At 43.1% G+C, this 23,412-nt stretch overlaps 1 long non-coding RNA gene and 1 other non-coding gene across 2 annotated transcripts; both read left to right on the plus strand.

Annotated features, from left to right (window-relative positions):
* Positions 1-519: 519 nt before the first annotated feature.
* On the plus strand, positions 520-11,061 carry LOC125758270 (uncharacterized). Its single transcript, XR_007415985.1, has 5 exons — positions 520-935; positions 1,786-1,914; positions 3,602-3,741; positions 6,073-6,172; positions 10,677-11,061. It is a non-coding gene; the product is annotated as an uncharacterized LOC125758270 (long non-coding RNA).
* Positions 11,062-19,298: 8,237 nt separating this feature from the next.
* Positions 19,299-19,371, plus strand: Trnat-agu (transfer RNA threonine (anticodon AGU)). Its single transcript has one exon. It is a non-coding gene; the product is annotated as a tRNA-Thr (tRNA).
* The last annotated feature ends 4,041 nt before the right edge of the window (positions 19,372-23,412 follow it).

A 23,412-nucleotide genomic window follows, 5' to 3' on the forward strand; every position in this document is an offset into this window, starting at 1 on the left:
TTCGCTGATTCTTACTTTTAATTAATTATTTTTCTTTTTTATATGCACCTATCTTTTCCTTTCACTGTTTGCATTCTGCGCGAAAATATCTGTCTTTGCGCCTGTTCATTTTATTTTTGTTCTTGATGTAACCGCTATAATTGTCAATGAATATTTCAATCATTGTACTCAAACATTACTGCGTGAAAAAGAATGTTAATCAACTAGAACGGAAACCCCGAATTTCCTACATGTTTGTTCTCTACGCCAGCATGTGCCGTTCAGAAGAAGCTAATCTGCCCGCATAGTCTCCAGAGTTTTCTTTTCTTCGTTTTACAATTTATCAGCGCCATGTGTGGCCTACACGACGAGCTTATACCGCAACAAAAAGCTTGGCTTCAACGGGAAACTCCACAGAGCGCAGGCTGACACGCGCGAAAGCACGCCAGCGAGCGGCAGCGCCGTCTGCACGCTGGATCGCGCAATCTTTCCACCTGGCAGGCGCGCTCACGACACTAAGGAGACCTTCCTAGCCCGTATAGTTCTGCGTTCGTGTGATCGTCGTGCCGAGTTTTTGTGCGGTCGACTTTTAACGCGCTGCCTCGCATTGTGTGTATTGTGTGTTGTATTTCGTGGTTACTGACGTAAGCGCAAGTATACGCGCTACCAGGCAAATAGTCACCAGATGCCGACCGTGCGACTTGAATCTCTGCGACTGCTTTGTTCGGTGTGACCGACGGACGCGATTCATAGTTTTGAAGAACACCTTCAAATGTTTCTGCACGTCAGTGAGTAGCAGCGCCGCAATCCTTTGTCGACGACGCGTTCTGTCGCCCTGGAAAATGCTTTGACGCTCGGGGACGGCCGGTAGCTCGGCGATTCCTCGCTTGGCGCACCATTGGAAACCGGCGGTCATCTAGCAGTGTACGCTGCCAGCGTATTTTTTATTGCCAGAGGTAAGTGAACGTTACGCTTCGTACATTATGAGTTATTGTTATTGTAGTACGCCTTGTCGCCGAAGAAAATCGCATAACGTGTTGGTAGTGTATGCGGTTGTAGTTGTGAGGATTCTGCTCGCGCATGACATTTGTCAAGAACGTAGTCGGTAGTGTTATAAAGTTTTGGTAATTAGCTCGCTTGCACGCACTGCTCTACGCTAATATTTGCTGAAAGGAGACAACATTTTTGTCAGGCTCACCATTGTCATGCGTTTTATGCATGTCTCTCGACAAATTACTTGGAGTAACGCCGTGAAACCGAAGCTTCAACATCCATTTCGTACGCACGAGCTCTGAAGGAATAATCATCAGCCACCGTGTGAATCGTGAATCGGTACAGTGGGAGAAATATAGTGTATTTAGGGATGTTTTCTTTAGGCGTGCATTTTATTTGTCATTATGTAACGTGACCCTCAAAGCGTTAGGTTAGCATTCTTGGACATTGCTTATCATCTTTCAAGCAATAGATAACATAGATTTGCTAAAAATGCAATTTCTGCAGCATGACATTGTATTTTGTTCAATTGGTTTGCCCCATTTTTATCCTTTATGCACGTTCACCTAATTTGACAAGCCGTACTTTCAGCTGAATTTTCAATTGCTTTTAGCACTATATGTGCGTCCGTGTATTGAAGTCCCACCTCTCATCGCATAATAATAGCTTGTGAAGAACGACGCTTGTCTTGCATTAGCCATTTATCAGAGCTCTTCCTCCCTCCTCAAAGGGCAAGGTGCTGCTGGCACACCTGGTTCGGCTTTTCTTAACCTTTTTTTTTTTAATGCTGAAGTTTTTTGCAACGTACTGCAGGTAGCAAACAGCAGTGCCTCGACAAACAGTGGAGTGCTGACCATGCAGTCCAGAAGGTGGCTGAGGCAAGTATGCTATAGGAGGTGCTTATTCAGGCAGAAGAAATAAGCATCTGTAGCCAACGTAAAGGTAATGTACAAAGTTCCATTTAATGAAGAAGAATCTTGTTTTGAGCTAGTCATGTCGAAGGGAAACAATGAGCGCTAGATAAATGAGATGGAAATGCAGAGTAACAATGTTATGTATGCCAGCAACCAACTTAAGTTTATTCATGCAAAAGGGTTATTTCCAACTGGTTCATTTAGGGGAAGAGCCCACAGTTTCCACGAATGGGCATACTTGGTAGCCGTTGCACAACCTGTTACTGTGTTTTCGCACTCATTATTATGTGCCACTTACTCTTGTGACGTTCCACCAAGGTGAAATTCACATAAACAGCAGCGAGAAGGCTCTTGCTAGCCAGTTCAATTAAGACAGCGTTACCGTAGCTTTTAGTTCCAGTAAACCAGCTAAGCTGTATAGAAGAGTGTACTTCATGTTTGTCACCATGGACAGTGCATTTTGCCTGGGAACATGGCTTAGTTTTGCAAAGGAAAATGTTGCCTTTCTGTAAAACGTGGTACTGGGAAATGGCATTGTGCCAGAAATATTAAGGTTTATGACTTCTTGCAGCACGCATTGTTGTACAGGGATGTTAGCGTTTTCATAAATGCAATAGAATATAGCGGCCCACTTTAAAATTTATAACTTCATGATTTCAGTATCTGGGACAGACTTTACTGTATACGGTTTGTTTCTGGAAAGCTTCAACCTATCTTGCAATTCTTCAAGGCCAATACTGAATTTGCTGTGTACATTTGGCTGCACATTCTCATCACTTATGCTAAACAACAGGCTTGAGTGATGTGTGGAATTCCTGTCAATCAATTTTATTGATTACCTCGGACGATCTACTCTGCTTCCCACAGTTATTGGGTGCTTTGTGTGCATGTGCTATGCATGCTAGAAATGAAAACAGGGAATGCAGCTGGCAGCATCAACGAGTACAATGCCCATAGGCTATTATGAGGTGCGAAATGTTGCCACTGCTAGAATTTACATTATGTGTGCATGGTACAGCTGATTGTGTAATTTAGCACTTTCCAGCTACGCAGTTGGAGCAGATGTCGATCATGTTTATTGTGGTATGGCACGGCCCACCAAGTTCGTGCATTCTGCATACCAGGAAACCTGACACGAAGCAACGTATTGCTGTGATGGCAGCTAAGTGAGAACGAATGAGTTTGTCTTCTCTGTACATTTGTCAATATCATTACACAGGCTTGTTAAGTGCATTCAAGCGGCTTTAGCAATGCACTTGCAGCTACAGAGCCAGTAAAGGCAGCCAATTTCATCATCAGAGTTCACTCTGCAAATCCCACATTCCATAAAGGGCATTGTTTTGTGATAGCTTAAGGTCAAAACTTGCTCAATTAAACACTTCTTGGTGTCTGACATTACATGAATTATGATAATTGTTATATCTCATGTGAAATTATGCCATTGTTTTTTTTTCATATTCTTACTTTGCATACACACTTTACGACTGCACCCTCCCCAACCGAATCTTTACTAGTGCTACATTCTGTTATGGGTGAAAACAATTATTGAACTAAAAACCAGGCCAAGGAAAGCAGTATGATGCCCTGTAATGTAGGAGGATGCCGCTATTGCAGTGTTTAGTCTAGAGCTGAATTTAATGAGAGAGGGCAGCAATGTAGGTCATCTGTGGATATTTGCAGACCATAATTGTGTTGTGGTCATTTTGTTATCGCAGGAAGCATCTTCAAAAAGCAGTGCTACAAGGATGTGAGCAGCAGTTTCCCTTCAACGAACGGGTCAAATTCATGGAAGCCATGTGCCTGCTGCTTCTGGCCTACACAAACATGCAGCCACCATAGTAAAGTTCTTGCAAAGGTGTGAGACATCCCTATGCTGCATGGATTGAGCATGTTAATTGCCTGTTTTTTATAGCTTATAGTAATATGTCTGCAAGTGTACTTCCTTCTAGTGTATATTTACATTCTCTTAAAGGGCCAGTCAGCAAGCTCCGACTTCTTTTTTTTACACCTCCCAAACAAGCTCGCTAATTCGTACAGAGGGCCGCAGGAATCACATTGTCCGAATGTCAGACACTCCACTTCTAAAAACAATAACCGCACCTCCTCTTCAGCGCTTTACCAGTCCTCTTTGCTAGCGAAGTGGTGTAATGTTGCCTATGAGCAACATTAAGTAACGCTGACTCTTTAATAGTCCTCTGCAATACGAAACGGCATTTTGGCTTTGTGATGATGCAGTATCTGTGGTTGTCACAAGAGTTGCGAATTGGTTTATCTCGCCAGTGCTTTTACTGTGCTTCCTCACCGCACCGCTCTGGCACAGTGGCACACCGAGGAAGCCCCTCTTCAGGACGGTCAGGCTGAGCGAGAAACTGAAACCAGCTGGAATGTTCGTTCTATCCCCCGTGGCTTCATTATTACACCACTTAATGAAAAAATTCATGTGACAACATGTTCACGTTGTACAAGCGTGCAGTTGTCACAAATTTTAGACTCCGGGGTTGTTTAGGGGCCCTTTAGCCTTAAATTATGAATGGTAAATTCACACGTCACGTGGTTTTCTTGCTTTATTTTTTGCAATGCTGATTTTTAAAATAGCATGTCAGCTTCTGTGAGTGGTAATTTATACATTTATCATAAAAAACATCCTGCTATATTCAACAAGTGTTATTATAGATTTTTCATGGCACCAGAGCCACCTGCTTTTTGCCGTGTGGCAGCTACATGGAAGTTCATTGCTATGCTGCTTTGTTTAACTGATATCTTTTCAATCAATGCGTTTCACAGTCCAGGGTGTTTGGTGTATTTGCATCTTGATGTGTTTAATGTCATACAAGTGATGGATTTTTTCTGTCTTCTAGTGTTTACTTTGCAGCTATTTAAGTGTGGTTTTCAGGGGCATATCTAGACAGAAACATCAATTCTGCTAAGCTTTGGTTCGAAAAGAGACGCTGAACAGGAGTTCCTTAGGTGCATGCCCTGAGCACCAGCCCTTTGGATTACAGAAATATCTAAACTGCATAATGTCTGCAGCTCCTTGCTTAATTGCATGTCTTTCTTCAACCTACAGCTCTTTCCATAATCCTTAACATTAACCTACATTACCAAGTGAACATCCCCCGCTGCAATACAGTGGTTATAATGGTCAGCTGCTGATCTGAACTGTGCGGGTTTCGATCCTTGATGGAGTGGTTGCACTTCGGTGGAGGTGCAAATCCTAGAGGTTCCTGTGCTTTTAATTTCACGTTTACATACAGAACCCCATTGTTATTATTACATCAGCAAGTGGACAGAGTGGTAATTCTAGATTGTATACATATTTAGTATAACAGACAGCTGAGCTGGTTGGTAGGTATTCATGTTAAAAAGGCAGGGCATGCAAACATGGACACAAGAGAGAAACCAAGACACCACTAACGCCAACTGGAAAGGTGGACAGTGGCACAAATAAAGTAGACACAGAAACTTATCTGTGCATGCCCAGGCAAGAGGCGATACCTATCAATCTGGCACGTGCGATAGTCTACGTGAGAGATAACTGCTCAAGCATTTGATTTCTTCTTTATGCTAGTTAATCGACGGTTGGCTCTCTTGTGCACTGCCATTATCGATATGCCAGGCCTCGACAATTGGACGCATTTCTTCATTCATGTGCTTGTACAAAACTGCATTCATCGAATTTTGGCGTGCATTTACGTTCTCAACAATGTAAAGGTAGATTAGGTGATGAGCCTCCAGTTAGTGATCTCAGCGTTTTAGGTGTCTTGACTCTCTTGTGTCCATGTTTGCATGCCCCTTCTTTTTAACATGTATTCATATAGTGCGTAAGAGAAATAGGTTATCTAGTGAGTTATTTGGAAAGTAAGTTTAGGGAGAACACCAATATAGCAGTGTAAATTAAATTTAAGCGATGAATGCATCGGGCTGGATTAGGAAACAATATAATGGCGAAATATAGCCGTTTGCTCTTTGCTTATACTTGTCTCAGTTTCTTGTCTCGTATGCTTTGACAATGACCAGGTGTCGTGTTGGATGCTACCTATTGGTTATGAGCTATACATAGACAAAGCAGAGGCTGTTTGGATGCTTTCTAAACAGCTACCTCATGGGGAGAGAAAAGTTCATTTGGGTTATGTGAGGCATGCTAAAAAAAGTCGACTTGTTTCTGATGTTTTGTTTTTCCTGGCAGACATTCTACACGAACTTGCCAAAGGCGGAAGGAAGGCACGCACAGATGGACGCACAGAAATCATGGGGCTGCCGTAGAAGCTGTGAATGAGCATTAACCTGTGAGTATGTGTCTTAAACATTTTGCTGAAGCCTGGCTGAACATTCTTATCGATGCTTTGTATTCCCTGATTTGTAGTGCAATATTGTTACACCCTGTTGCTTTCACAACAGAGCTCATTAGTCTGGTACAAGGCCCAAAAAGTTCGACCTAGATGACCAAATTGCGGCAGCTAGTTGTTTCCACAATTAATGCATTAGTGTAAAAAACGCAATAGACGGAGCACAAGAAAAAGGAAGACACAAACAGTGCTGTGCTCGTGTGCTCAGTCTTCTGCACTGTTTTGTTTACGCTCTGTCATACCAACACACACAAGCATCCATTTTAGCTTATGTAGTAGTCCAGCTCATACACTTGGTAACGTTCTCCAACGGCAGGATTACCGGATATCTGGCTTGTGAAGTCAATCTAAAGTGCATGCCTGTTTGTGTAGACTTGTGTGCATCCACCATTGAGATGGAAATGCAGCTGTGTTTTAATATTTTAGCCAGTATAGCTCGTGAATGGAATTTGGAGCTGTGACAGCAACACTTTTATAGGGGGTGAGTTACTAAATTATTGTAGACTTGTGTGCATCCACCATTGTGATGGAAATTCAGCTGTGTTTTAATATTTTAGCCAGTATAGCTCGTGAATGGAATTTGGAGCTGTGACAGCAACACTTTTAGAGGGGGCGAGTTACTAAATTATTGTGTATTTCTCGATGTTTGCATGTTATAAAAAACATAGCTGGTTAAAATTAGTCCAGATTTTCGCTATTTCTTAACATATGACCTTCCGTACTGTTTGAAGGCATTGAACCATATGAAATGCTTTGTGCCTTTGTGGTGTGCCGAAGGTTAGGAGTCATATATACTAGAGATAGATAAAAGTAGGTCAGAGGTTAAAGTAAATTTTTTCGCAATCAACTTCTTGTGGGCAGTTATTCAGAGCAGGGTTTTGAAGTAATTTAGCAATACAAGCAGATTAGTGCTTCATTTTAGTGTCTGACAGTGCACACTGTTTTATTTTAGTACCTATTTGGGTCATTTCACGCCAGTGTGCCAGGTCGTTTTTTGACCATTTCCAATATTTTGTAAAACTGGTGCTGTTATGTTTCAGTGTGGGAAGTAGTCATTCAAGCGTTATTTTCAGGGAAAGAATTGCATGATGCAGCAAAGACCTTTCAAACTTCGATGCAGAAATGAAGCTTGTCAGGCCAAATTAATTGACACATGGTTATTGCGTCGAGCTATTACTACAAAGCATTTGTTTCTTTAACATAGTCACCAATCTTCATGACTATGATAGTCGAATTTATTTTGATTTCAATTATGCTATTTGCAGTCGTGAGGAAACATTGCAAATGCACCATTTTTAAGTATATTGTAAAAAAGACTGAATGTTCATGTGAAATATATTCACAGTATGCGTTCAGTGCATATACCAAGGGTTGAAAATGCTGCTGGCAAAAAGAAGCAAAAATGTCTTCAAATTGGCACTTGGAATAAGTAGTGTTTTGAACCCATATTGCGGGCTCTCTTTCACTGTGTAGCAATCCCAGCTAAAATGTTGCCTACACATCATAGTGTGCTTCCTCGTGCGATAATTTAGACAAAGTTTTTAAGGTGTAATATTATCTTCAAGCGAAAAATAATTTTTTCAAATGAAAAATAAACAAGGCTGTGGGAAGTTTCTTGGAGCTTTGCCTTCACTGCAACAGCACATCATTGTTCTTGCATGGTATTTCAGACAGAAGTATTGCTTAAATCTGCAACATTAGACTTGCACTATATGAGCACAGGGGCACCCGCGTGAATCCTGTACCAATGTGCTGTGCAGCGAAGGTCAAGGAATGAGACTCTGTGCAGGCTAGGGATTATTCACTTCAGTAAATTTTTCCTTGCTTACAACCAAGCAGTATATTTTTTTAAATGGAATATAAATTGCCAGCAAAGTATACCACACAATAAGGTCTTGGCGACATTTCTGTTTGGAATGCTACATAGCAAAAGCTAAGCTGCAATATGGGTCAAAAGCTATTTTTTCCGACTGTTACAGTTTGGTGGAACGTTTCTGATTATTTTGTTTTTATAGTAGTTTTATGACAAAGTGGATATCTATTTACTTATTTATTTATTACTTGACAATACTGCTGACATCAGTAAGCAGTATTGCAAAGTGGGCTACAGTGATAAGTTACCCATAAAATGATCTTGCTAAGCAAAAACAGGAGCATAACATATACAAAACACAAGATAAACCAAGAACATCTATACACCGTCTTAAGGAAAATGATAAGGGAACAAGCACAAAATACAAAGGCAATGAACTTTGGAAATCAACCTTCGGTATTCCATACGAAGAATTAGTCTTTCTCTGATAAATGTTAACATTAGAACTCAGCCTTTGCAGTGTTTCCTTATGGCTGAAAAATGTAACTTGAAATGCAAATTAGTAAACTATTTTAGCCATGAAACACTGCCACCTTCAGATTAAGAAAGAAATATTCTGGCATTAAAACGGGAACAAACAGCGCTGGACACGGGACGAAGAAAGAACAATAGACGAGGGTGCTGTCGCCCTCGTCTACCTTTTTTTTCCGTCCCGTGCCCAGCACTGTTTGTCCCGTTGTAATCATGTACTAACCAGCCCAGTTAGGTGCTATCCTGAAATATTTTGCGCTAATTGCTCAAAGCAGTAACTTTGTATAAGTTATCTTGCATGACGCAGTTTCACATCTGTAGATGGTTGGATGCTATGTGTGTTCCCTTTAAAGCGAAGCATTGACATGCAAGTAACCAAGCTCAATTTTTGAATTGGCTTAATGCCTTTCCTACCTGAATTAAATTTCTTTCCTTAAAAAAACTTATAATAGGTAGCTTATTTTTCGGCATTGTACAAAAGACCTGCAAGTTTGTTTTTGGCTGTTCTCGCTGCTTTTCCACTACCAATCCTCCATCTGTCTTTTACTGATTTCTCTTGTGGATGTGTTCATCTTTATCAAGCTTTCTCTAAGCCTAGGGCTTCATGAGAGCTAGTTCCCAACACGTACATGGGTGGACATTTTTACATTTATTTAAAAGGTGGTCCGTCATTTCCATATCTCTCTCACAATCAGTGCATGTGACGCCTACTTACTGGATCTCACTTTATGACTGCATATTCTAAGACAAGATTAACTCGCTTCAGACATTGCACTAGCTTATCATATGCTTCCCTCCTTACTTCGTCCTTATTCTTGCGATAGTTACTCAGAGCTTTTCATTTTTAGTATTTGCTATCCATTAAATCATCTCCACCTCTCTGACATTGCACCTAACGCTTATCGTGCATAAAGTTTAATGCATGCTCTCAGCATCACGAAATTTCGTCCTGGAAATTAGCACTTGACTACAGGTATGATCTTTTTAGCAGCATGATCTTTTTCAACAGCAAAGGAGTTCGTTAAAAAACCACCTTTTATACTTAAAATGGGGATGACTAATTCCATACCTCGTTTATTAAAGTTAACCTCTTTCAATTTCCTTACGCTTGTTCTTTGTGTTGTGCTTGCCTCATGGTTTGCAGTCTTTATGGATCTGGTATATTTAAAGAGTTGAATAGCCGGTCACCTGCTTATGACACTGCAGCTTAAGTATTGCACCCACTATCATTGCCATAGTAGCATTTGGTACAGTAGAGGTTTGTAATGAATGTAACGAGATGTGCAGCTCATGAAATAATTGTTGAACAACGAATGTTGTTGGAGCTAGTGATTCAACAAGAGGACTCCTCTTTAGAGGGGCAACGAATTGCATCAAGGTTGCTGCAACAACTTAGACACATCAATTTGTTGAAACATTGGCTCCAACAACACGCTTTGTTCAATGGTTTGACATTATTCAAGCCGCCATCTTCAGCTCAACTTTTGTCGCGTTAAGATGTACAGGATATACAACTGTCATGTTTTCTGATAGAATTCAAGAGCTATTGACAGCAAGCCTTGCTTCTCAATTTAATTCTCATCCTTTACGTTTACGCTTTAATCTTTGTCATCTTCAGCCTTATATGTGCACTGCAGCAGTAGCCCTTCGCAGTGGTCTACAATTTGCCTCGTCTTGTGCGAGCCGATTCCATTTATACATGCGCAATTCTTCATTTCTTCACCCACATAACTCTCGGCTTTCTCGGCAGCATTAAGTACGAAAATTGTAACTGTTAAGACTTTTGCTTCAACATCATGACAATAATTGAATAGAATTGGTAATGCACGTAAATAAATACTCTTGCAGTTAGAACGTAGTGTGTTTAACCCTGAGTTCTTGTGTACTATAGCAATAAGTCTTCGTGAAATCATGCTGCTTGTTCTTCATATAATTAGAACGAGTCCAGAAATATCTGCAAAATACCGTTTCTGCTTTTTTGATTTCTGAAACAGTGATGCTAAGGGAGGCCATGTGCACATGCACCATGGCAATGTTTAAATGTGTATAAATTCTGAACATTGCTGTTGCTCTAGGTGTTTTCTTTCACTTCCTTTTCAGACGTACAGAAAGGAGCGAAGTGGAGCTGTCCATGGGCCGTGCACACAGTTTCATAAGCAGGCTTGCAACACTTTTGACAAATATGTTCCTGAATACATCTGCCAAAGTGGCATTTAAAGAAGCATGTAGTAGTGTACTTCACTGTTTATTTGGCATGAAGCAGCAGGTATGCTTCCGTCATCAGCAAGTTCACACAGTACAGTGCATCTACACATGGCATGCTACCCCCACATCTACCAGCTCGGGATGTGTAGCTTGATTGTAAAATGTTTACTTTGACTTAACACAACAATTATTAACAAAATGACATGAAAGTTTTGCCACCTATGCAGGCGACATTCTCAGTATACGCTGCCAAATATAAGCGGAGTTTGACCAGTCCATTAGTCGCACATTTCCTTGTAAACATCTCGTAGGGCTGCTGTTGTTGTTGCAAGCCAATGCGCCGTGATGAATGAACCATGATTCCAAGATTTTTCTTTTCCTCCGACCTTTGTACACGAGGTAGCATCGTCGAATTGATTAGGTCAAAGTTATGCCTTGTCATTCAGCAGCGTTCAACAAGCTCCGTCTTAGAACATGTTGCATGGGTGGTTTTCGCAACATCCTCTTTGTGTTCTTTAACCTTCGATTACCTTCTTCAACCCATTTCGCCTATGCAAGTTGTGTCGCAATCCCCACATTGTACTTCGTAGATGATCCCGCTCTAATCTTCGGCGGTGTTTGTGTATACCTTGTCCTTAGGACATGTGTTCACAAAGCCCAAAGACCGCACACCTGCGGATGATTAGAGCAGGGTATTCTACAGAGTACGTTGTGGGGTTCATGACAGGCGAATTGGGCAGGAAAATGCCAAAGACGTTCAAAGAACACAAAGTGGGAATGTTGCTAAAGCCACCCATGGAGCGCATTTTAAGACAGCTTGTTGAATACTGCAAGACGACAGGTTATAGCTTCGACCTTAACAATGCGACGATGCTGGCTCAGGAACGAAGGTGGAGGAAAACTATTGGAATTATGGTTCATGCGTCATGAAGCATCTGCTTGAAACAACAACCACAGACCCATACCGAACGTGTACGTGGACGTATGTGGCTAGTGGACTGGTCGACCTCCGCTCACTTGTTGCCAGCGTATACCGAGACTGCCACCTGCATAGGTGGCAAAGCTTCTATGGGATTTTATGGTGCAGTTGTGGTACAAAACAGTTATTTTGCATTAAGGCAAATGTGCCGTATTATATTGGACAGTACGGGCAGACCATTCTTTAGTATCTTAACGTAGGAGGCACGTAAGAAGACCTTCTTTGAAGGAAATGTTTTATTCTGGTCACGGAACAGTGCTCTCATTCAAACAAAGCGACGGAGTGCTTTGTTTTATCTGTGGTAACGAAAGCACTTCGTAAGAAGACTCCTTTTTAGAGAAATCGTTTAATTCGGATCGCGGAAAAGTGCTCGGCACCGCTATACCTTCAGCTTTGTCCGTGTTTAGGGGGCCAGATTTTTTGCAGTGCACCCGAAGTGGCGAATACTCTATGCACAGCCTGATCTTTATCTCACGACCAGTTTAGTACCTGACACACGTAAATGACCTTTGCGACAAGGAAGACATTGCATACCTGCGCACAGGCGAACACAGAAAGTTCTCCTCACCAGATCCATGCTTGCGAGGCGCGCTTGACAAGCGTGAGTGCTGACGGGCAGTGCGGCCCAGTGTTCCGTATTCGATGCAAAGGCACTTTGCCATCATAAAAATACGCTATGTCGTCATTTTAGCATTAACAGATTTAAGCTTAAACAATATTTAAACACCACCATTCGTTCAAACATGTGACCTCGCAAATACTATCGGTAGCGGGAGAACTGCCCTATGGGAATTAGGGTGGTTGTACTGCACGATATATGTCCACCAAGCTACTATTCCTCGACCTTGGCAACGTGTTTTGCGTACTTTTGCAGTTCTTAATGCATTTGATGACATCAGCTTTATGGGGCGTTCATTCTTAACTCGATAAAACTATCAAGATGCCTTTCCTACGTTGAGGAATTACAGGAATGGAATCGGACTGCCAGGCCATCCCTGAGTGCCAATGGGCTAAGTTTTTTCATTCCGAGGAATTGAAAGGAAGGAATTGCGGCAAGTTCTAATTCCCCGGAATGGAATTGGAATCGAATGGAGGCGCCCATTCCGCAGCCCTCCTTCCCACCCACTGCAAAGCGCTCAGCCATAATTCTTCATTATCAGCCACAGCACAAAGTGCAGATAATGCCTTACAGATGTGTAGCGGGTACCGCGATTCTCCGAAGAATGAAGAAAAATGGCATAGTGGGAACTTCGCTGCTTCAGAAAAATTGCGACGATTTACGACGTAGTGGGTACGTTGCATGTTTACTTGTATTAGGTGCCCCAAGAGATAACAACGGGCTCTACAAAGTCCGCTCTTCTAGCTGTTGCTGTGACTTGCTGCGTGTTTCACGCAGGCCTGGCGGTCTTTTTATCAGAACAGCGATCTCGCACATCAAAGAGTACGCTCAATTACGTGCTGCTTCTGAGATCGTGCTCACTCCCTTGACACAAAGAATTAAGCCAACTAAAAAAATTCGTATTTATCTTGCGAGAAAATAAATACTTTGACTTTCAAACGAATGCTGGTTTGTGCTAGTTGGTAGGAATACGTGGGACAGTTACTTCCGCTGCTCCGAAGAACGTGTTTTACCTTTGTCCCACTTCTTAAGAGGAGGGCAAGCAACTACATCACAAATCCAATGTTTTTTTTAATGATTACCTCACCTTTTCATACTTTCTTTTTTTATAAAGAAAAAAAACCGTTACGAACCGTTATGGAAGTTTTTTTTTCGTTCCGGAACAGAAACGAAACGGAAATGTTTGCGGTGAAACGAAACTAAAACCGAAACGAAAAACATTTCGTTCCGACACCTGTTGACAACTGATGATTCAACGTCAAGGTGCACGAATTAAAAGGGCGACTAAATGCAAATATTGTTCTTAATTCGGTTTTTTATGGCGGAAAAGCAGCTGAGGCTATGCTGCGCCATAAATGCAAATATTAACTCGACGGGGGTTGTGCAGATAGTGCTCCAGAAACATCGTAGTGTTTGTTTCGTGCGCAGGAAATGCTTAGTTTGAAAGAAAAACAAATTTTAGTGGTCCGCATACCGTTAGCAATATTCCTATCCTACCCCTCCGAGAACGGCCTTTTCAAGTAGAGCCCGCGCTGCCCGCCCTTTCTGGCTGACAGCGGGTGCTGCGGCGCAGCGGAACATAACGGAGCACAACCCGGCGAAAACGGCACTTGCGTTGTTCGCAGGGGTCCCGTCAAGCTGTTTTAACGCGACAGTGTTAAAGAGCCTGTTTCGCAGATATTCCGGTGTCGGCGTCGGTGTCGACGTCGATGGTTGTGAGCGAAAATTTGAGTTGAACTTCCCAGGCCACCCGCTGGTTACGCCTGGTGAACAAGTCATGGTATTCGCAATGCCCATAGACTGTCGCGCCGCCAAGCGGAATTCAGGAGCGTCCTCTCGAGGAGGGTTAGTAGATGACAAAATGGCAGCACTACGCAGTCGCTCCCTTGTTCGGCTGTGCTAGCCTGAGTGTTAACGCGTTGGCAAGAAAGGAACACTACGACTTTGAATTTCCGTGCATCAGTGAACAAACCGGGCCCTCCGTGACACGAGAAATCTGATTCGTTCTTGCGAGACGCGAAGTTTTCGTAAAAATACGTACCAACTCGCGCTTTCAATGCTAGCCCAGAGCGTACACTACTATCAGCTTCGCGAGGCTTTCTGTAGCCACGTAGGTTAGTTAAATGTTATCGTCTGACATATTCAGTTGAAGCTCACCTGTTTTACTTGTATATAGCATTGGTCAGTGTTTCTTGTAGTGCATGATCCCATAACACTGTACGCGGGAGGTCGCGCGGGCTCGCGATGTGCTCTTGTATAACTGAGCGATCTCATGTTGGCGATAATTAAAAAGGGCCTCTATCCTTTGTCAGCAATGCGCCGTTACGAATCGTGCGAGCGACGTTTCAATCATTGAGGACGCGTCTGCTCGAGCCTTTCGTGGAGGGAACGCTTCCATACACGCCGTCCTTCACCAGTGTGTTGGGTTTTATAGCACCGCTGCGCCGCTTGTTTTTGTACGTTTGTTGATAGGTGGCACCACACTGCAAGCGATTTGCTTGTTGACCGGTCTGAGAGCAAGATGCTCTCCGCGCGCAGACGTCTCTCTAATTGTAAACGTGGTGACGCGCAGTGGTCGAAGTCGTTCGGCGGAGGAAATTCTTCATATTTCTTTCAGCAGTGATGTTGAAAGAAACCATCTTGACGACGAGGATTTCTCACTGGACGTAGAAGACTGTGAAAGCACCGAGAGTGACAGCGACGATGAACCACCAGCTGCTAACTCACGAGGAGCGAGTTGCACTGCACGTCCCCTCGTGCGTTAATGTTCTTTCACGCTCGTAAGTCACTTGATTGTATTATTGTATAATATCCTTGAGCGAGATCAAAATGAAAGCATAGTTCCTTTTGTGCATTGCATGTACCACAATTATTGTGGATATTATGGAGCGCCGCATGCCGCCAACACGCTCGAGCTCTACCAGTGAAGCGAAATGGTTAGAGCGATGGAACGTGCAGTCACGGCCACAATCCACGCCCTCTCGGCCAACTTCTTCGACGTTGCGAAAAGCATACGTGTGCATTCTTTCGATATTGGTGTTTCGATCGTGCTGATCGAACCTGCACCATGCGAGTGAAGTGAATTGCAACGGCTAGAGTCTCAGCATGGCTGTGACGCAAGCGCTACTGAATGGGATGTTAAATGCTCGTGTTCCGTTGAAGACGGAACTCCGCGTTCCCGACTGCGCAAGTAATGACGACGGCGTATTATGTTTGCAAACCATCACTACGTTAAACGTGTGGTCCCGTGCAGCAGCGATGGCGCTACTAGCTGGCGGCCTGTTACTGCCGCAAAGCCGTCAGGCAGGCTCGGTAGTACTACCTCGGAGTGCCGTTTAGCTCATACGTCAATTCTAGTTCATGCAGTTTTATGTAGCACGCACAGGATTTCGCGAAGCATCGTTATGCACGGTAACGGACCTGAAATATAACCTTTCACACCGCAGCAAATAATTAGGTGGCGAGTACTTAGCACTTTCCACGGTTTGGGAAAATATTTTAGTCTCATATCCATTTCAGCGCAGCTCATGACTTCATCGGTGAAGGTGGCACAGGCCGTACGTCCGCACGCCCTATCTGTTCCTATGCTAACAAGCCGTATGGTGGCTAGGGGGAAGTGTGACGGGCGAGAGCGGAGGGCTGTACGAATTCCCAATGAAGATGGCGGTCACACCAGGTGGCGCTACTGCGCCGTAGGGCAGGTAGCGCCACCTGGTGTTTTGGTATAATAACATAGATTTAATCAATGTAGATAAGGTATTAGGCCAACATAAAACAAGGAAATATTTTTTTTCTTCGAGCCTGTCACCGCCCCGTTTTAAAGGGGACGCTCATAGCATCCATCCATCCGTGCTTGCGGCCATGCTTGCGGCGGCATTTGCCTGCTTTGCGTATGGCCGCTAGACGTTAGTTTCACTTGTTTCTAATAATCGCTTATACCCCGCGCGTGTTGTTAAAGGCGCTACGTGTTTGTTTCGCTAAGAAGCATGTGTTGTAAGTTCTTAGCGGTGTTAAGCAAGAGGGAAAAAAAAGAAATCAATATTGCTTTTAAACCAGACGGAACTGGCGTGCCTCCATGTTTCATATTTCAATGTGTCTTAATATCGGTTTGCTTCGACATGTTTAATATGCTACAGTGTGCATAAACTGGGCTAGTTGGTTGATTTTCATGGTAAAAGCAGCGCAAAAAAGGCGACAACACGAGAAGAACGACACAGGACAGGCGCTGAACTGTTCAGCGCTGGTTCTGTGTCATTCTTATTATCATATTCCTTTTCCGCTGCTTTTACCATATTTATAGTCTGCTTCAGTTGAACTAAACCACTTGCTCGGCTGCATAGCTCAGCTGACTTTAAAGTGTTTTCCTCTTGGTCAAGTGTAAACTGTTTACAATCGTTCATAGCGAGTATACTGGCTGCAGTGCAGCGCGTTTTTTTTTCTCTCTCTTAGTCCGCACCCACCTCCCCCCTCATTTCCTCTGTATTGTAGGGGGTTCTTGAGCGCGAAATGTTCAAAGCATTTACATTTTCCGGCTACTTTTCCTTGAGAAAATTGAAGTGCTCTTGAGCGCGAAATGTTCAAAGCATTTACAATTTCCGGCTCCTTTTCCTTGAGAAAATTGAAGTGGAGATTGGAATGCTGCAGCTGGAGGCTCTTTGATACTGAGCATTTTATTTTATTATTTTAGCGATAGTTCTATCTATGCAAGGACCAATGATTCTGTTAATTACGGCTTTAGATGCATAAAATACATGCAAGGACATGTTTAGTTATCACACATTTGTCATCCCATAATTCACACTTCCCCTCTAGCACCATACAAACCGGTTGACGTCCTCCTGGCGCCATCTTGAAAAGCACGGCGCGCCACCTATAGTTCGTGGGCATTGCGAATAAGCCGCCATAATCACGTTTCTTGAAAGAAAATTCAGGTGATTCGTTTATGTCATTAAGGAGCTCGAATTTACGGCTTTCATAATACAGCTATGCATAACAGGTATGCAGGATGACGTCGATGGCGATCCAGAACAGCCACAATGAAGACGACAGACGACTGCAATAACGACAACACAAAGACAAGTGCTTCCTTCTATGGTAAAGAAAAGGAAACTATGGCAGTGAGTAGATAACATCAATCGCTGAGAAAAAAAATATCACTAATAGAAATACCTACCAATACTTTGTGTAACTACATATAATAAATCATCACAAGAAAATGCGTTCCACACAATGCGAAATAAACAAGTGTATCTGTAGATTTGGCGTTGCGAGACATAAAAGATGTTGCGAGACATAAAGTAGACGACGACCATTACGTGCTTTCACGTGACAGAAAAAGACGACGTCTGCTGCCGTAACCACGGCACAGGTTTTGGCGGCACAATAGCACAGCAGTCGTAAACCGATATACATTATTAATGGTATGTTTATTATTAAATATCTTCATGCTCTTAACTGCAAGTACAGCAATAGCCGATTCTTAGTATGCGCCCCATTGTGGGTTTGTGCGATGACGGTAGAAACACATTATCATTATCTGAATGCCGCGTTCCATTCTTTTCAGCACGACTTTTTCGCCTCTGACTGGACATCAGCTACGTGGCTTCCTGGACGGATTTGGCGCAGTCTATGAGTTTACAAAAGCTGGCCGTGCACTTATACAGCAGGAGACAATTTCATTTCTCTCTCTCCTCTCTCTCTCTCTCTCTCTATCTATATATATATATATATAATATATTATATATATATATATATATATATCTATATATATATATATAATATTATAATATATTGCCAACGGAAACGGAGGACTGGGTGCATGGATGGTACCAGACGAATTAGTGGCACGGTGTACAGTGCGGTTGCAAGCCTATTCCTTCGTTCGATAAAACACAGGCTTGTGTTGGCTTTCTGCTGCTATTGGTCCGTGCTGCTCTAAAGAGCTAACGGACCAATATGAAGAAACGTGGACTCCCAGTTTAACCCCAGTTAGTACCCACGCCCAATCGTACTTCCAAACAATCGAACGTCATGATACGCAGCGATGACCCTCACCGACTGCAATGGCTCGTCGGTTCGGCGCTCTACGCAGATGAATCCGGAGGGCACATGTTGCCCTCTCTTTGCGCTCATGAAAATTTATGCTTGAAGAGCACGCTTTCAATCACTTCTTAGCTGACGGTATATTGAGATCGCAGTGAAATTCCATGAAGCAAACCGAAGCCCCCTGGTGTTTCGTGCAGATATGCCGGATATACTTTTGCATATATATCGCATATACTTGCAGCGTTTTCAACAAACCTGATTTTTTTTTCACATGAACTTCTTTCGAGCAATTAAGCCAGCGCATTGAAACTTCTGCCTCAGATACACAGAGCTATATCAATGTCGCGGCATCGGGATTGTGCTATAATGCATTGACAATGACGATTGAGATCACTCATTATATGCTGAAAGTAATGCACGTTAGATTAGCAGTTTACAGGACGTACTTTCATGATGACGCACAAATGTCACAAGATAACTGGTATGTGAGACAACAACGCCAGGTGTCTGGGTCCCCCCCCCCCGTCCTATCTCTGAGACGACCAATGGGTGTTAATGACTAATGTTATTTATTTTTCGGCAGCAAAGTTCTTGTTCTTTACTTCGCAAAAAAAAAAATTACATCACAAGGTGGGAACGACCAGCTCAACAGATAACAAACGAGTGGTAGTCGCTCTTTAAGTTGCAGACAGAACCGGTAGCGCATTGCGCAAGAACTACTGAATATTCTAGATATGCAGAATGGGATATAAACGAGCAGTGCCTTTCAAGGTTAGCAGCCAGGAAAGGCGGGAAACATTTCAATTAAAAAGAAAACTAATAACGCTTAATATCGGGCAACAAAGGAAGCGTGAAAGAGCATCGGTGAATCAGCGGCGCCGTGGCTTAGTGGTTAAAGCGCCTGTCTAGTAAACAGGAGATCGTGAGTTCGAATCTCACCGGTGCCTGTGCTGAGCATTTGCTTTTTTTTCTGACCAATTGCTGTATCTGGAAACGTTAAATAAAAAAATCTTTCATATGTTTTCTTTTTTTTTTCATTTCACTCGCTCCTTGAGTGCCAGTGTGATGCAAGCCACAATATGCAAACGGAGATTACTGGAAATCAAGCAAGACAAACGACCGACGACCGACTAACCGAAAACGTGGAAGCCAAGCCCTCCCTCCTCGGGGTGATACCGGGCATCGCTCGGAACACTGTTTCAAGAATAAACGTTATTCTCTCTCTCTTTCACACGGTCCACGCACAATTTCTGCATCTCTCTTTTTCTACACTTTAAGAGAAATTCAATGAGACCGGACAAATGCGTGTATAATTGCGTTACCTTTCTACGGCTTCAAGTGAACACCACGGTGTTGGCAGCTACGCTATCCACAGCGTTCCTAACACTCTTCACATGGCTTCTGAATCGAGCAGTGCACTCGCCTACGAATTAAGGTCCCAGTGTACTAATCAAATGTTGTTTGGAGAGAATTTGATATTAGAGAATATTTTCCCACCATTCCGTTTCTAATCAGTATTCGCAACGGCCACTGCTATAAAAAGAGATGCGAACTCGGTTCCTAGCAGTCCCTTTTTGCCAGTGGTACCTTTTATACAACGCTTGGATTAGTCTTCTAGACGATGTAAAATCATGCTTCATTCACTCACTGTGTGGTGCTCGTCAAAATGCAGGTCTGAAATAATGAAGCCCCATTTCTTACTTATATTGCCTTACAAACATTTTTTTCTTGGCTATGTTGGCCATCCTCCCTTGTCCGAATTCTGTACGAATCACTCTGGTATAACTCTACTACAAGTTATGCGAGCAACGATCCATTCTGATGCAAAGTTACTGGTTTTCTTTCGCTAGCTTCGCAAAATGGCTCTGCGTTCCCAAGGTTACCATTCTGCCAGATTTTGCCTACGTCACCAATCATAGCTGTCGGCAGTTTACTTACATACAGAACTGAGAAAACACTCTCACGCGCATCTTTCAATGAGACTACCTACCAACATCTGCAGCAATAGAGACGCACAACCTTCTTTTGTCATGTGATAAAAATCAGGGATTAGTGTTTTTGCGCCAGTTTATACGTTGAAAAGCGCTTTTTGACAAACTGCGCGAATACAGGCATTCCATGTGAAGCCCTCAATAGCCTTGACAAAAGAAAACAGCAGCACCCACAACAAGTCTACCCTACACCGCGGCTACGATTGCACGAAAATCGAAGCAGCAATGTTCAGAGAGGCATGATCAACAAAATTCGTTAAGTGAGATTTCGGTATGCACAATAATCATACAGTTCCACAACAAATTTGAAATGAATAAAGAAAATTTTAAAAATCAAGATACATCGACAGACAGTTGTTTGCGCTCGCTCAAGCACCACGAGAATCGAAAACTGCAAGGAGTCCCCGAGGCAAATACCTCACCGCACATACGTTATCGTGGCAACCAGCGCAAGTCTCCTATATAAACAATCACGTCACATGAGCGCCTCAACAGCAACAACTGTGTCTCTAAAACACCAGCTCCTTTGAATGGTCTTCCTTTTTCTGGAGTCACAATCGTTGCGCACGCTTGATGGCAGAAGTTCTAACCGGGTTTACCGTAGCGTTACAACGCTCTTAGTACATACAGCCCACGACAGAGCTCTTACATCAAAACTTGAAACGACCGCACTGAGGGAGAAAGCATAATCTGATGGAAATGTGCCCGTCTTTGTTTTTTTTTCTTTTTATCAGAATGCGGATTTCAGCTCAACAAAACGACGATCTATTAGAAATATAGTCGGTACTTCCAACGGGCGTAAACACTTTCGGTCTTCTCAAGACTAATTTTTTGACAGAAATAAGCCATACGTTATTTATTTTCAGACTTCGTTCGCTAAGGATTCTTAAAGCACTATATTGTTGCATATAAACCGTTACCTTCTACTCCTTCTATTTAAATGACGTTCGCCCACTCGAGCGGCTGCTTCTATGCAACGCTTCCTGCGAATAGACACACAACGCCACATTTTGTCAACTAATGAAAAGGAAAAATTTAACACATTGCTTCCGTGAGAGATTCAAGCGGAAAAAGATTTCCTCAAAAAGTACGCTGATACGAGGGTGCCACATCAAGCCTGCAATATACAAAACTCACGTACAATGCAGCTACGAGTGCACGCAGATTACAGGCTTAATATTCAAAAACACGATCATCAAAATTCGTTGGTGACATTTAATTTTGCTAAATGTTACTCATAATTATAAAACAACGTAGAAACCAATAAAACAACTCAAGAATTCAGATGTATGAGTACGAAGTTGTTAGTCATCGGTACGAACACATGCCGAGGACGCCGTTGAGAGAAGTCTTCACTGAGCCCTAAAGAACATCGCCGCATGGAAGTCACCACAGCAAACGGTGCAAGTCTCCTATAACATGCGCCGAGCACTGCCACAAGACACCAGCATCTCTTAGCAATTGTGCTCCCGTCACAACATCGCTGGAGCCTTGATGGCTAAAGGGTTAACCGGGATTACGCGGGCGCCTTCGGACTGGAAATTGGCCGTCAGGCATAGGTGACGGTGTCGGCAAGTTCGAAGACTAAGGTGGAATGGTGCCACCACTCGAGTAACGGTGTGGGCAGCTCCATGATAAAAGATTCCCTCTGGTTGGGTCACAAGTGCCTACTCTGACGTTGCGGCAAAACTCGGGCTGGAGCATGGCCCACGATCCGACGCATTCTCTGAGACGACGAAAACTCTGGCGATGGCAGCGCATCTGTGGGCAAACCAAGGCGGCATAAGAAATCCGGGAGTAAGCCGAAGGACCAGCGCGCACATATGTCCTGGAAGCTTCAGGAAAGACGACAGGGGCAGCTCGAGAAGTGGACCTTGCTACAATCTAGCCAGGTAGGGCACGCTCAACACAACGAAAGTTGATATCGTCCGGACTCCTGGGACTCAGCGCTTAGAGGCACAGAGCTCATAGCTCAGCTCAAGGCTGTCCAGAGGGCCCGGGCCGTCGCCGAAGGACTCTGTCTATCGGCCCCGACCTGGCCCCGCTTTAATTCTTTCTCCTCAGGGCCTAAATAAAGTTCGTACTCACTCACTCCAGTCGGAAGCTGTTGCTTGCTTGTTCCCTTTTGTTGTTTTTGTTATTGTTGTTCCTCAGACACTTGGCGCAACCCACTTCGGGGGATACGCCATGAATCGGACGGTGCCTTGCTTAAAAATGCACTTGCTGAAGGAAAGGGTTTAAAAATGAATAGTTTAGCCGTTACACACACACACAAGCATATATATATATATAATATATATATATATATATATATATATATATAATTATATATATATATATATATATATATAAGAAACTCGAAAAAGAAACTGAATTAAGTTTTAAGTTCCACATAACATACAAGTCTCTCGTAGAAAATTGCGTACAGCGTCGAAAACGCTCCTGTGTGGCTAAAACCAAGTATCGTAGAACCAAATAAAGAGCCACCAGAAGTGACATATTCAAGCCCATCTTTCGAAGGGCTTCTTTTCCTTTCAATTTTAAACCTGCAGCATGTCAAAAAGAACCGATCCAGAGATTCACTCTCATCACAGTGAAGGCCAAACACGTTGCATGGGTTCTCGCGCAGAACAGAATCGAACGCGGCCTTCGAATAACGATGATGATGATAATGCTCATGCACGTCATGGCACGTTCACAAAATATGGCGTAGTACACTAAACGGGATAGCTAAACATTGTGTAATGGCTTGAGATATAATTTAAAAATTAAAAACATAAGCATTTTAAACTGGAGTTACTACAACTGTTGGTGCAATTGGGGCGTCACACCACGCAGACACTCTGTCACGGCAGCATAGACCGCATTTCTCTGTCACGTGAAAGGCACGTCGCCTTCGTCATTCACTTTGCCCTGCCGCAATATCTGTGACAATAAAATCGTAGCGTTTATCCATTTTGTAGATTTTGTTTAATGTATTCACTTGTGATCTCAATA

This window comes from Rhipicephalus sanguineus, chromosome 1, assembly GCF_013339695.2.
Source record: "Rhipicephalus sanguineus isolate Rsan-2018 chromosome 1, BIME_Rsan_1.4, whole genome shotgun sequence".
Classification (NCBI taxonomy): Eukaryota; Metazoa; Arthropoda; class Arachnida; order Ixodida; family Ixodidae; genus Rhipicephalus; species Rhipicephalus sanguineus.